The sequence below is a fragment of the Hylobates moloch genome, unplaced genomic scaffold (assembly GCF_009828535.3).
Source record: "Hylobates moloch isolate HMO894 unplaced genomic scaffold, HMol_V3 SCAFFOLD_12, whole genome shotgun sequence".
In the NCBI taxonomy this organism is placed as follows: Eukaryota; Metazoa; Chordata; class Mammalia; order Primates; family Hylobatidae; genus Hylobates; species Hylobates moloch.
This window is the reverse complement of record NW_026652287.1, coordinates 43,927,578-43,942,995: the sequence shown is the minus strand read 5'-3', so window position 1 is coordinate 43,942,995 and position 15,418 is coordinate 43,927,578. Positions and strand designations below refer to the sequence as shown.

The following is a 15,418-nucleotide window of genomic DNA, read 5'->3' as shown; positions in this document are numbered from 1 at the left end:
ATATGTGCATGTTAATCCATGCATAGAGATTACCCCAAAGAAAACATGCACAAACCGCTGTCAGTACAGCCAGTAGCTCTCTCTGATGGCATGTGATGAGGAACTTACACTTTCCATATCACAGATGTCTGGTGCTTTTTATTTATTTTTTACAGTAGGATCGATTACTTTTTATATTCAGATTTTTAAAGAAAAACTTCCAAGAAAAAAAAAAAGCCTAAATCAGAATACCCATGAAATAAATACCCACGAGAAACGCCCAGGAAGTGTCTTTGTGGAAATAAAAGAGAAAGATCAAAGGATGTGAGGACTACCGTGTTATTATTTTCAACTTCATCAAAATTATCATCTAAAATAGAAACATCTGTTGACATTCAAATGTGGAACGAGACTGCTTGAGGAAGAGAAGAGGTCTGGTCTCTTCTTTCACGCCACCCCTAGCTTTTGTCTTAAAGCCCTGCGGTGACCAGCCCCAGACAGGGCAGGTTGCTAACCGGCAATCAGATCCCTTGGAAATCTGTTTCTTGGAATTATGGTGGTTGTTTTCACCTTGCCTGAGAAACCAGCATTATATTTACGTTTGGCCCCAGGATATCTGCTATTGTGTTTTTTGGGGCTTGGGAAAATTTGCTCATGGACACATTTCAGCAGCAGACGATCGTGGGAGTCAGGTGATGGCAGAGGCTTGGGCGGAACAACAGCAATGGGCAGGATGGCTTCGGCAGAGCCAGCCCCGTTTACTACGCATGAACTACAAAACAAAATGTTCCCCTCGGTGGTCTATAAGAAAACCTCCGGGTGCAGTGGCTCACGCCTGTAATCCCAGCACTTTGGGAGGCCAAGGCAGGCAGATCACGAGGGTCAGGAGATCAAGACCATCCTGGCTAACACGGTGAAACCCCATCTCTACTAAAAATACAAAAAATTAGCCGGGTGAGGTGGTGGGCGCCTGTAGTCCCAGCTACTCGGGAGGCTGAGGCAGGAGAATGGTGAGAACGCGGGGGGCGGAGCCTGCAGTGAGCCTGCACTCCAGCCTGGGCGACAGAGCGAGACTCCATCTCAAAAAAAAAAAAAAAAAAAGAAACCACCCCCATCTGACCTGATGGTGCAGGGCACTCATCTGTGAACCCCAAAATTACATATGTGTGGGGCGTCTGTGGTCTTAGAGAATGAGTGGAAATGGGTTCCTCCTGAGGGCGACTGCACTTCTCCAACACTGACTCCTCTGTGGCATTTTACTTGCAACATAATTAAGTAGCAAAGCCCTGCCCTACATTTAAAAGGGAATACATTTCAGAAACTAAATCATATAATGGTGATAAATTACAATGTCTTCTCAGTTCTACCTACAAGGTAGGTGTGCCAAATTGTTACCAAGTATTATTCTTAGCACTGGAAATTACTATCATTTTATTGGCTGAAATCTCCCCTCTTTTTATTTTCATTCACTTGAAAACCACTGGCTGGGTGCGGTGGCTCACGCCTATAATCTCAGCACTTTGGGAGGCCGAGGCGGGCGGATCACGAGGTCAGGAGATCAAGACCATTCTGGCTAACACGGTGAAACCCCGTCTCTACTAAAAATACAAAAAAAATTAGCCGGGCGTGGTGGCGGGCGCCTGTAGTCCCAGCTACTCAGGAGGCTGAGGCAGGAAAATGGCGTGAACCCGGGAGGCGGAGCTTGCAGTGAGCCGAGATCATGCCACTGCACTCCAGCCTGGGTGACAGAGCAAGACTTTGTCTCAAAAAAAAAATAAAATAAAAAATTAGCTGGGCATGGTGGCGGAGGCCTGTAGTCCCAGCTACTAGGGAGGCTAAGGCAGGAGAATGGTGTGAAACCCGGTAGGCGGAGCTTGCAGTGAGCCAAGATTGTATCACTGCACTCTAGCCTGGGAGACAGTGAGACTCCATCTCAAAAAAAAAAAAGGAAACCGCTTAACAGCACCTACACAAAGGACCTAAAAGCATCCAGGACAGTTCTCTGCCTTAGGGGAGTGCCCTCTAACCCCGCAGGGACGTGTGGTGCCTACACTGCAAGCGTGCAAATGCTATCCTATCTATCAATTAAATGGATGTTTTTCAAGCTCTTCTGATCATGTCTCCGTGTGACAATGTGACCCAGCAGAAACATAAACGTAGAGTAACTGCATCAAGTGTTACAAATCCATCCTGACCGACGCTCCCTGTGGAACATCAATAACCCCATTTTTTTTTTTTTTTTTGTAGATGGAGTCTGGCTCTGTCACCCAAGCTGGAGTACAGTGGCACAATCTCAGCTCACTGCAACCTCTGTCTCCCGGGTTCAAGCAATTCTCCTGCCTCAGCCTCCCGAGTAGCTGGAACTACAGGCGCACGCCGCCATGCCCAGCTAATTTTCGTATTTTTTGTAGAGATGGGGTTTCACTATGTTGGCCAGGCTACTCTCAAACTTCTGAGCTGATGATCCGTCCACCTTGACCTCCCAAAGTGCTGGGATTACAGGCGTGAGCCACTGTGCCCGGCCCCTATTCTTTCTTTTCGGCTGGCCCAGGCCCACTGGATGGATGTCCTGCGCCACCACCGGGTCTGCTGTGTTATCAGCTATATATGCAACACTGAGCGTGAGAAGTGACACTGTGTGGAGACGGCAAGAGAAGTCCCCACAACAGGGGCACCCAAAGGCCAAGAGTGGGCAGGGAGATGCAGAATCCATACCTGCCCAGTGTCACTCGTGACAGGCCCTCTCCACCGCCACAGCAGAGGACTTACTGATGACTATCCCCAAATACTAACAGCACTGAATGCACCAAGCTGGTTCCAAACACCAGGCATCTGGCAGAGAACAACATAGTTCCTACCCGGCGGAGTGGACAGCAGAGTGACAGAAACAGCCAAACATGACACAATGTCACATAGAAAGTGGAAGTGTTATAAAAAAAAAAAAAAGTATTCAGGGCCGGACGTGGTGGCTCATGCCTGTAAACCCAACACTTTGGGAGGCCAAGGCAGCTGGATCACCTGAGGTCGGGAGTTCGAGACCAGCCTGACCAACATGGTGAAACCCCGTCTCTACTAATAATAAAAAAATTAGGCCGGGCGCAGTGGCTCACGCCTGTAATCCCAGCACTTTGGGAGGCTGAGGCAGGCGGATCACAAGGTCAGGAGATCGAGACCATCCTGGCTAACACAGTGAAACCCCGTCTCTATTAAAAATACAAAAAATTAGCCGGGCGAGGTGGCAGGCGCCTGTAGTCCCAGCTACTCGGGAGGCTGAGGCAGGAGAATGGCGTGAACCTGGGAGGCAGAGCCTGCAGTGAGCCGAGATCGCGCCACTGCACTCCAGCCTGGGCGACAGCGAGACTCTGTCTCAAAAAAAAAAAAAAAAAAAATTAGGACCAGGCTCTGTGGCTCATGCCTGTAATTCCAACACTTTGGGAGGCTGAGGCGAGTGGATAACTTGAGGTCAGGAGTTTGAGACCAGCCTGGCCATCATGGTGAAACCTCATCTCTACTAAAAATACAAAAATTAGCCAGCATGGTGGCAGGTGCCCGTAATCCTAGCTACTCGGTGTGGGGGCTGGGACAGGAGAATCGCTTGAACCCAGGAGGCAGAGGTTGCAGTGAGCTGAGATTGCGCCACTGCACTCTAGCCTGGGCGACAGAGCGAGACTCCGTCTCAAAAAAAAAAAAAAATTAGCCGAGTGTGGTGGTGCACGCCTGTAATCCCAGCTACTCAGGAGGCTGAGGCAGGAAAATTAAAATTGCTTGAACCCGGGAGGCGGAGGTTGTAGTGAGCCAAGATCGCACCATTGCACTCCAGCCTGGGCGACAAGAACAAAACTCCATCTCCCCCCTCCAAAAAAAAAAAAAAAAAAGTATTCAGGGTGGGCACGGTGGCTCATGCCTGTAATTCCAGCACTTTGGGAGGTTGAGGCAGGTAGATCACTTGAGGCCAGGAATTTTAGGCCAGCCTGGGCAACATGGTGAAACCTCGTCTCTACGAAAAATACAAAAATTAGCTGGCATGCGGCTGTAGTCCCAGCTACTTGGGAGGCCGAGGTGGGAGGGTCAAGACTGCCATGAGCTATGATTGCACCACTGTACTACCCGCTGGGTGACAGACCAAGACCTTGTCTCAAAGAGAGAAAAAAAAAAAGACACAAAGTCACATAGAGGGTGGAAGTGCTATAAATCTAATCAAGCAGAGTTCGCAGGGTTAACAGATGAGAGGCACTCCTTCTATGGTGGCCTGGGACATCTCAGTGATGAAGATGTCTGAGCAGAGATCTGTAGTGACATGGGCACCATGTGGTTATTTATCTACCACAGAGAAACAGCAAGTGCAAAGGCCCTGGACTGTGCTTGGCATATTCCAAGGCACAGCAAGTCAGCCAGTGTGGCTGGAGCAGGGAAGGTGGGAAAACACACTCCGTTTCTTTCTTTTTTTTTTTTTTTTCTTTTGAGATGAAGTTTCACTCTTGTTGCCCAGGCTGGAGTGCCATGGTGCGATCTCGGCTCACTGCAATCTCTGCCTCCTGGGTTCAAGCGATTCTCTTGCCTCAGCCTCTCAAGTAGCTGGGATTACAGGCACGCGCCACCACGCCCAGCTAATTTTGTATTTTTAGTAGACTGGGTTTCTCCGTGTTGGTCAGGCTGGTCTCAAACTCCCGACCTCAGGTGATCCACCCACCTCAGCCTCCCAAAGTGCTGGGATTACAGGCGTGAGCCACCGCGCCCGGCCCACACTCCGTTTCTCTACACTCTCACAAAGCACTTTTGACACCAACTCAGAGAAAACCAGTTTTCTTCTACTATACTCTCACAACAGAGAACAATTCTGTGACCAGATGTGTGGGTCTCTTCCAAGTAATTCTCCAAGTCTCCAAACACCAGCTGGGTGTCCTACAATTTAACTCAATTCGGACTCTATCTCCCACAAGTTAAGGACTTTATCGGCCAGATGCAGTGGGCTCACCTAACCACAGTGCTTTGGGAGGCCAAAGTGGGAGGACTGCTTGAGGCCAAGAGTTTGAAACCAGCCTAGGAAGCATAGCACCCTGTCTCTACAAAAAATGTAAAAATTAGCTAAGCCTGGCAGTGGTGCGCACCTGTAGTCCCAGCTACTCGGGAGCATGACATGAGCCCAGGAGCTGGACACTGCAGTGAGCTATGACTGTACCACTGCACTCCAGCCTGGGTGAGAGAGTGACACTCTGTTTCTAAAAGAAAAAGAGCTGTCCCACAAGACTGCTCCCACTACAAATGCCATTTGCACATCCCAGGGTCCAGTACTTCTGCCTAGCCACCTATAAATTGGGAATTCCCACAACCCCCTCCTCGGTTTGATTGATTTGCTAAAGCAGCGCCCAGAACTAAGGCAGGCACTTCACTTCCCATTAATGGTTTATTATAATGGATACGACTCGGGGTCAACCAGATGGAAGAAATACAGAGAGCTTCAATGGCCCCTCCGCGCGCGCCACCCTCTAACCACTTGGTCTTTCTGGTAACCAGCCCCATCCTGGGCTATCTAGGAGCCCCATCCTAAATCACCTCATGAGCATAAACTCAGCTGTGATCAAAAGGGGCTCATTATGAATTTTAAAAGACACACCTATCACTCCTATGACATGTGGCGCAAAGACCAAATATATTCCATACCATACCTCAGAGGGCAAGTGGGTGCAGCCACAGGTGGGGCATAGGGGAGAAGTCACAGGCCTTGAGGGCCGCAGCAAAGGGGCTCCAGGAGCATCCAGTGCAGTGGGGAGCTGCTAGAATGTTCCAGGCACGGGAGTGGCACGGTCTGATAATGACTTTAATTTCTTTGGACATGGTGATGGAATGGATGTGCAAGTGAGGGCAAGAGATGAGGCAAGGGTGAACACCAGGGTCTCGGCTGGGAAGTGCTGTTACAAACATAAAAAGGGGGCCGGGCACAGTGGCTCACGCCTGTAATCCCAGCACTTCGGGAGGCTGAGGCAGGCGGATCACCTGAGGTCGGGAGTTTGAGACCAGCCTGACCAACACGGAGAAACCCCGTCTCTACTAAAAATACAAAATTAGCCGGGTGTGGTGGCGCGTGCCTGTAATCCCAGCTACTCAGGAGGCTTAGGCAGGAGAATCGCTTGAACCCAGGAGGTGGAGGTTTCGGTGGAGACCCCGCCATTGCACTCCAGCCTGGGCAACAAGAGCCAAACTCCATCTCAAAAAAAAAAAGAAAGAAATATAAAAAGGGTCCGGGTGCGGTGGCTCATGCCCATAATCCCAGCACTTTGGGAGGCTGAAGTAGGCAGATCCTTTGAGCCAAGGGGTTCAAGACCAGCCTGGGAGATAACATCAAGACCTCCACTTCTAAGAAAGTGAAACCTAAAACATAAACTTTTCAATAAACATAACAAGGCCCCCCTTCCTCGAGGCTGACCAAGCCCTAGAGCAAGGCTTGGCAAAGCCAAGCAGGGCCGGGGTTCAGCCCCTGGTTCCTGAGGTAGAGGGTGGAGGCCAGGGAGATTCTGAGAGGAAAACAGAATTCTGAGTTCAAAGAGGTTAAGTCATGCAGAACAGAATCCTGCCTCAAGTCTCTTTGACTCCAGGGCCTGAGTAACTTGATTCAAGCCGAGGATCAAAACGAATAGGATGAGAACCTTGAAGGTCAAGGAAGGGCAGAACCAAGAGGAGGGGCAAGCAAAGAGCCACTCCCACAGGCGGGAGCACCCAGGAGATGCCTCCAGGAGGCGGGCAAGGCCTTCGGGTGCCCAGCCAGTCCAGGCTGTGCCAGAATCACATTTGATCATCACAGGGCCAGTTTCAGCTCCCTGGGCACAATGAGACATCCACTATGCCCCTTTACTGGGACTTTCGGAGCAAGCTGGGTCGCATACAGCAGACCCTCCCCTTCAAGTCTCCCGCTGGAACAGGTGAGCAGCAACTGTCACATCAGCCACCTGCTTCCTGAGCCACTGGGGCGTGACTTGCCAGTGGCGAAGAGAAAACTTAAAAAACCCCCAAGAGCTAGCACAGTGGATCACGCCTGTTCCCACGGCTAGTCAGGAGGTGGAGGCTGGAGGATCACTTGAGTCCAGGAGTTAAAGACCAGCCTGAGTAACACAGAGAGTCTCCGTCTCTAAAAAAATAAAAAGTGGGAAAAAAAAAAAAAAAAACCTCCTCAAGGAACCATTGTAAAGTCGATCACTATTAAAAACGGGGCCTGTGCTCCTCTATCACACACACAGCTGGATGCACACAGAGCAAAACGGTTCACAGTGACAAGTGTCCACATACATAAATGAAGCTATGCACCTTTAGGGAGGTAACAGAGTCCCCAAAAGCGAAGCTCTGGAAACCAGTCTGGGACTTAAAAAAACATTTGAGGCTGGGAGTGGTGGCTCATGCCTGTAATCTCAGCACTTTGGAAGGCCAAGGCGGGCGGATCATCTGAGGTCGGGCATTTAAGACCAGCCTGACCAACACGGAGAAACCCCGTCTCTACTGAAAATACAAAATTACTGGCCGGGCACGGTGGCTCATGCCTGTAATCCCAGCACTTTGGGAGGCCGAGGCGGGCAGATCACGTCAGGAGATCGAGACTATCCTGGCTAACATGGTGAAACCCCTGCCAGGTGTGGTGGCGGGTGCCTGTATTCTCAGCTACTCAGGAGGCTGAGGCAGGAGAATGGCGTGAACCCGGGAGGCGGAGATTGCAGTGAGCTGAGATCGTGCCACTGCACTCCAGCCTGGGAGATTGAGCAAGACTCCGTCTCAAAAAAATACATAAATAAATAAATAAATAAATAAATAAATAAATAAGAAGAAAAAAATTAGCCGGGTATGGTGGCGCACGCCTGTAATCCCAGCTACTCAGGAGGCTGAGGTGGGAGCATAGCTTGAACCTGGAAGGCAGAGGTTGCGGTGAGCCGAGATCACGCCACTGCACTCCAGCCTGGGCGAAAAGAGTAACTCTGTCTCAAGAAAAAAAACAACATTTGAAAGGGGCCAGGGTTGGTTTCCACCCTGCTAACATTTACCTGTTTTCTAAAGAAAGCCCCCTTCCAGCCGGGCACAGTGGCTCACGCCTGTAATCCCAGAACTTTGGGAGGCTGAGGTGGGCGTATCACGAGGTCAGGAGATCGAGACTATCATCCTGGCTAACACAGTGAAACCCCGTCTCTACTAAAAATACAAAAAAAAAAAAATTAGCTGGGCGTGGTGGCGGGCGCCTGTAGTCCCAGCTACTCAGGAGGCTAAGGCAGGAGAATGCTGAACCCAGGAGGCGGAGGTTGCAGTGAGCCGAGATCGCGCCACTGCACTCCAGCCTGGGCGACAGAGCGAGAGCGAGACTCCATCTCAAAAAACAACAACAACAACAACAATAACAACAACAAGAAAGCCCCCTTCCCCGAGGGAATTGGAGGGAAATCAATGTGTCCTTTCTCTCTGCCCTGTAACAACAAACCCAGCTACACCTGGCACTTCCATCCAGGCCCTTTCCCATACATAAAGAGTTGAGGCCACAATTCACATGCCCATCAATCCCACACCCTGAAAAATTAATGTCCTCAGGATGCAGTTAACAGAAAACTTCAATCAAGAAATCACTGGGCATACTAATGAGTCCTCTATGTCTCCTTAGGGTTGACACTTATGAGGGTGGCAGCACCTGAAGCTCCAGCCTCAGGCTTCATTCTGACCTGTTCCCTCTCATACCTTCCCCCAGTATTCCAGCAGCTCTTATCCTTCCCACCCCCCGGCTTTTTTTTTTTTTTTTTGGTAGAGATGGACTCTTGCTCTGTCGCCCAGGCTGGAGTGCAGTGGCACGATCTCAGCTCCCTGCAATCTCGGCCTCCCAGGTTCAAGCAATTCTCCTGCCTCAGTCTCCCAAGTAGCTAGGACTACAGGCGCACGCCACCATGCCCAGCTAATTTCTTCTGTATTTTCGTAGAGACGGGGTTTCACCATGTTGCCCAGGCTGGTCTTGAACTCCTGAGCTCAGGCGATGCGCCCACCTCGGCTCCCAAAGTGCTAGGAATACAGGGATGAGCCACCAAGCCCAGTCCAACCCCCAGGCTTTTTAAGATAGGGTCCTGTTGTGTCACCCAGGTTGGAGTGCAGTGGTGCGATCACAGCTTACTGCAGCCTCCACCTGCTGGGTTTGATCCTCCCACCTCAACCTCCCAAGTAGCTGGGACTACAGGCGTGCAACACCATGCCCGGCTAATTTTTTAACTTTTTTGTAGAGACAGGGTTTCGCCATGCTGCCCAGGCTGGTCTTAGATTCCTGGGATCAAGTGATTTGCCCTGCTGGGCCTCCCAAAGTGTAGGGATCACAGGCATTAGCCACCACACTTGGCTGAACATTTGATATTTTCAAAAAGCCGGCCGGGCGCGGTGGCTCACGTCTATAATCCCAGCACTTTGGGAGGCCGAGGCAGGTGGGTCACCTGAGGTCAGAAGTTCAAGACCAGCCTGGTCAACATGGTGAAACCCCCGTCTCTACTAAATATACAAAACATTAGCCAGGCATGGTGGCGGGCACCTGTAATCCCAGCTACTCGGGAGGCTGAGGCAGGAGAATTGCTTGAACTAGGGAGTCGGACATTGTAGTGAGCCAAGACCGCGCCACTGCGCTCCAGCCTGGGCAACAAGAGCGAAACTTCATCTCAAAAAAAAAAAAAAAAACCCATGCCACTAAACACTCTCCCCTTTCCAATGCCTTATGGTGAAATTTCAAAGCATGGTTTTCTTCACCACATAACATTTTGGTCAATGACGGACCAAATATACAATAGTCCCGTAAGATTATACCTTCCTCCTTGAATTGTCTAATTAGAAAAATTTTTTAAAGATCATAATACTGTATTTTTCCCATACGTTTTCTATGTTTAGATATATTTAGATACACAAATACCATCGTGTCACAACTGCCTACAATAATCAGTACAGTGACATGCTGTACAGGTTTACAGCCTGGGAACAACAGGTTATACCACAGAGCCTACGTGTGGACTAGGCTCCACCATCTAGACGTGTGTAAGCACACTCTATCATCTTCACACAACCACAAAATCATCTCACAACGCATTCCTCAAAATGTATCCCCGCTGTTAAACAATGTGCAGCCATTAAGGACAAAATGAAGGAGCTGATTCCTTTGCTACCACTTTGAAACATACAGAACTTACTACAAGAGGAAAAAGTATATTATCTGTGTCATCCCATCAGGCTGTTGCAGGAATCCTAATAAATGATGAGAGCTAACAACTGTTTAGCACTACGTGCCAGGCACCATTCTAAGCACTTCGCATTTGTCACTGGTTGTTCAGCTCTTGCAGCAGTCCTACAAGCTGGGTACTAGTACTGTCCCCCTTTGCAAGTCAAGAGTGGGATGTGAGCTACTAAGAACAGGACCCTTGTCTGCCCGTTCCCCATGGAATCCCCAGCTCCCCAGCAGTGCCTGGCACACAGCAGGCGCTCAATGTATGCTTGTTCGCCACATAAATGGGGAAGAGTGGCTGGGTCATTTCTTGCACAACTCCAGGGGGCACCATTCACATTGTGTTCTGTCTACAGGCACCATGAATGGGTCCCTCGGTGCCATGGCAGCCTTGATGACCGAGGGACGGAAAAAGACAAAACCAGGAGTCAAACCCAGGTGGTTGACTTGACAGCCCTTGTGGAAAGAAAATAACCCTAGGCCTCAGTTTCCTTACTGATAGAAAGTTCCACCAGATTGGCTGGGCACAGTGGCTCACTCCTGTAATCCCAGCACTTTGGGAGGCCGAGGTAGGCAGATCACAGGAGGCCAGGAGTTCAAGACCAGCCTGGCCAACATGGTGAAACCCTGTCTCTACTAAAAATACAAAAATCAGCTGGGCGGCCGGGCGCGGTGGCTCACGCTTGTAATCCCAGCACTTTGGGAGGCCGAGGCGGGCGGATCACGAGGTCAGGAGATCGAGACCACGGTGAAACCCCGTCTCTACTAAAAATACAAATAAAAAATTAGCCGGGCGTGGTGGCGGGCGCCTGTAGTCCCAGCTACTCGGAGAGGCTGAGGCAGGAGAATGGCGTGAACCCGGGAGGCGGAGGTTGCAGTGAGCCGAGATTGCGCCACTGCACTCCAGCCTGGGCGACAGAGCGAGACTCCGTCTCAAAAAAAAAAAAAAAAAATCAGCTGGGCATGGTAGTGCACGTCTGTAGTCCCAGCCACTCCAGAGGCTGAGGCACGAGAATCGCTTGAGACCGGGAGGCGGAGGTTGCAGTGAGTCGAGATCGTGCCACTGCACTCCAGCCTGGGCGACAGAATGACTCTGTCTCAAAAGAAAAAACAAAAAGAGGCCGGGCGCGGTGGCTCATACTTGTAATCCCAGTACTTTGGGAGGCCAAGGGCCAAGGTGGGTGGATCAGTTGAGGTCAGGAGTTCAAGACCAGCTTGGCCAACATGGTGAAACCCCATCTCTACTAAAAATACAAAACTTAGCCAGGTGTGGTGGTGCACGCCTGTGATCCCAGCTACTCAGGAGGCTGAGTCAGAAGAATCGCTTGAACCCGGGAGGCAGAAGTTGCAGTGAGACGAGATCGCGCCATTGCACTCCAGCCTGGGCAACAAGAGTAAGACTCCGTCTCAAAAAAAAAAAAAAAAAAAAAAAGGTAAGTAAGTTCCACCAGACATCTGCCCAAAACCCCAGTCCCTCCCATGCTCCCACCTCCCACAAACAGCCAAAACATGGAATGGTCTAAGGTTATCTCCTGGTGTTTTGAGGGTCCCCAAGGAGAAGCAAAGGTATACAAATAAATTGTAAATAAATACACCTATGTTGGAATGCTCCTCACTGACAAAAAGTTTAGAGACCACTGCACTGCCCTATATCACAATTCTGATGACATCACCTCCCCTGCTCAAAAGCCTGCACGATCAACATTTACGTCTCCTAAAGGGCTGGACACAAAATGATTTTAGGTGGCCCATTCAAAACCATTTATTACTTTCCTAACTATGCGTGAATTAATTTTTATTTATTTTTTTAGACAGGGTCTTGCTTCGTCACCCAAGCTGGAGTGCAGTGGCTCAATTATGGTTCACTGAAGCCTGGACCTCCTGCCCCAGCCTCTCAAGGAGCTTGGGACTACAGGGGCACCGCACTCTAGCCCGGGTGACAGAGCGAGACTCCGTCTCAAAAAAAAAAAAAAAAATCAAGTGTTCACTATGCATCAGGTGCAGCAGTGTGTTAGTGGCTTCCCATGTGACCTCATTCAACCCTCACAAGAAGCCTGTGAAGTTTCGGGCATCTCGTCCTACCTGTTTCACAAGTGGGGGGTCCTACTGCTAAGCGCCTCGCTTGAGGTTAAGCTACGATTTAGAGAGCTGGGTGTGAATTCAGGAGGTCTGATTCCAGAATGAGTACTCTTTACCACCACCCTACGCTAACCACCACCCCACACTTTGTAGGGGAGAGGAGGACAACTGAGGTTCAGGAAACAATGGCTTGGAAAGTTCAAAAACTGTTCAAACAACTAACCTGTATCCCTTACAATCCATCCCCAGTCCTGCACCAAGCTTTTTCTTTTTTTTTGTTTTTTTTGAGACAATCTTACTGTGGTGCACAGGCTGGAATGCAGGGGCGCAAGAATGGCTCACTGCGGCCTCCACCTCTCTGGCTCAAACAATCCTCCTACCTCGGCCTCCTGAGTAGTTGGGACCACCAGTGCATGCCACCACACTCAGCTAATTTTTGTATTTTTTGTAGAGATGAGGTCTCACTATGTTCCCCAGGTTAGTCTCAAACTCCTGGGCTCAAGCAATTCTCCCGCCTCAGCCTCCCCAAGTGCTGGGATTTCAGGTGTGAGCCACTGCACCCGGCCCTGCACCAAACCTTTTACACAGATGGTCACGCGATATTCCACAGGACCCCCTCATTCAATCCACATAAGTTCGCTAAAGACCTACTATGTGTCAGGCCCAGGGTACTGTAGGGCCAGCCAGGCAGACACAACCCCAGCTCTCACGGTGCTAGCAGTGACAGCTACACCGCAAAGGACCAAATTGATGTATGAGTGTAGCTGAGGGGAACAATGGCTAGTCCAAGGTGGCCAGGGATAGTCAAAATACAATCCTGGCGCGGTGGCTCACACATGTAGCCTAGCACTTTGGGAGGCCGAGGTGGGTGGATCACCTTAAGTCAGGAGTTTGAGACCAGCCTGGCCAACGTGGTAAAACCGCGTATCTACTAAAAATACAAAAATTAGCCAGGCGTGGTGGCGGGCGCCTGTAGTCACAGCTACTCAGAAGACTGAGGCAGGAGAATCGCTTGAATCCAGGAGGCGGAGGTTACAGTGAGCGGAGATCGGGACTCTGAACTCCAGCCTGGGCGACAGGCGAGACTGTCTCAAAAACAAAATACAACCCTACACATCCTCCCTGATTTTGAGGCCCCCTCTTCCAAGCAGCCCCCGTGATCTCTGGCTACCACCGATCCCCTGCCTGTCCGTTGTGTCCCTCTCACAGTGCAGGTTAAGAGCACTAAATGATAGCCCAAGAGAGTTTGTTCCCACATTTACCACCCGCTCCCCTCCAAGACTGCAGAGGCTCCAGGATCCAAACCCCCAACATCCAACAGTTAGTAGGGCCTCAAGAAGTTATTTGCTGAACAATGAGGGAGATTGGACCAGACAATAACAATAGTGCTTCCCGCTTGCCAGGAACCATTTTACAGGCTTTCATCAATTCCATTTGGGAGATTACCCCCTTTCACAAAGGAGCTTTCACAAAGGAGGAAAACTAAGAGGTTCAGAGAGGTTAAGCCACTTCCCTAAAGTGACAGTGTGCTAAGTGACTGACAGCACCAGGAATCAAGCTTGAATGCAGCCTATCAATCCAAACTCAAAACTTGTTTCAAATTCCTGCGAAGCGGCTTTTCCGCTTACTCCCTTTCTACTTTCCCCAAGGAGTCACTGATCAAAAAAAAAAAAAAATCAAGACTGGTGTCTTCAAGATCGCGACAAAACACTCGCCCAAAAGGTCCACGTTGAAAATAAAAGCCTTGATCTGAAAAACCAATTGGGAAGGGGAAAAAAGGATGTAAAAGAAAAGCAATGCTTTTACACAGCAAAGGATTTCCTCCGTGCTCCCCTACTTGTCGCCGACCCCATCCCCAACCCCAATTCGGGCAAACATTTTGAAGTCACTAACTGTAAGGCATTGGGGGATTCCTTTACCTTTCCTTGAAAATCTGGAATGACGCGTTTTTAAGACAATTTGAGGTCGGCTAGCCCAAGGGAACCGCTAATGCCCGTGTCCGGCCGACGCCGGACATATCTGGAGGTTTGGCTACTGAGCCCCGATCGCAGCTTCGCCGAAAACGCAACATTCGGGTCGGACCCGTTAACACGCAGCCAGAAAAGCCCCAACGCCTGCCTATTGTTGCAGTCGCTGTAATTGGGAGGGCGACTGTAGGGGTGCCGGGCAAGGGGGGCGAGCTTTGTCCGGCGACCCCGGCGAGAGCGCGCGCGGAGAGGATCGCGCGGCCTCCACGCGGCCCTGGCCTCCCACCCACCCCGCCGCTCCGCGGGGGCCACCGCTGCCGCGGCCTCGCGACACTGTGGCCTTCCCCACGCGCGCGGCTGCCGGCTGGGCTTCTTGACCCTCGGGCGCCGCCGTACCCCGGCCCCGCACAGGGCGCGCCGGCAGCCCCCTCCCCCCCCGGCGTCCCGGCTCCATTCAAACCGCCCTCCCCGGCCCCGCGCCGCACTGCCCCCGCGGCCCGCGTTCCTTACCGGGAGCCGCCGGCGCCTCCCCCGTCCCTCCGCGCGGGGCCGGGGGCAGAATGGGCGTCTCGCTTGTCTTCACGAAACAAAGAAGCCGCCGCCGCCGCCAAGCGAGGGGAAGCTTCGCGCGCGCGCGCCCGCCCGCCTCGGCCACCGCCCCCCCTTCACACACACGCGCGCCGCCCGCGTCCCCGCTGCGCGCGCACTCGCCGGCGCCCCTCCCCCTCAGCACCGCGGCGGCCTCTCCAGCTTCCGCCGCCTGCCCGGCCTCGTGCACGCGCCAGCCCGCCCTTCCGCTCCCCGCGCGCGTGCGCGCCTGCCCCTGGGCTGACAGGGGTGGGCGTGGCCCGGAGGAAGCACGCGCGTTCGATGCACCGCCCCACTCCGGCCGCGATAGCCCCGCGCCTGCGCACGCTTCGCTTTCTGCGCGCTGCGCGTCCTGACGCCCCGGAGCATGCGCAGAGCGGGCGCCACTGCGGCGGCGGCGGCGGTGGTGGCGGCCGCGGTGACGGTGGGGCAACTGGGGGATGGGATCCCGGTGGCCGTGGGGTCCGTGGGGAAAGGAGGTCCCTGAGGCTCAGAAATAGGAACCCTGGGCCGTAGGACGGGCCGCCTGGGCCAAGACCGGGCAGTGGTTTCCCGCGGGCCAAGGGCGCGCCTGGGAACTGCTTTGATCCCTGAC

The 15,418-nt window shown here is 51.8% G+C and overlaps 1 protein-coding gene across 18 annotated transcripts in view; it reads right to left on the bottom strand.

The window, feature by feature from the left end:
* Positions 1-14,970, bottom strand: part of SMARCA4 (SWI/SNF related, matrix associated, actin dependent regulator of chromatin, subfamily a, member 4) — a 102,705-nt gene extending 87,735 nt beyond the window's left edge. For 4 of the 18 annotated variants that reach the window (XM_058424826.1, XM_058424828.1, XM_032169704.2 and 1 more), the window contains exon 1: positions 14,746-14,968. The gene's annotated coding sequence lies outside the window, so the exon portion shown is untranslated. Of the gene's footprint in view, positions 1-14,187; positions 14,565-14,745 lie in introns of those variants that run through there. The other 14 variants (XM_058424832.1, XM_058424830.1, XM_032169708.2 and 11 more) reach the window with 6 other exon arrangements.
* Positions 14,971-15,418: the final 448 nt, after the last annotated feature.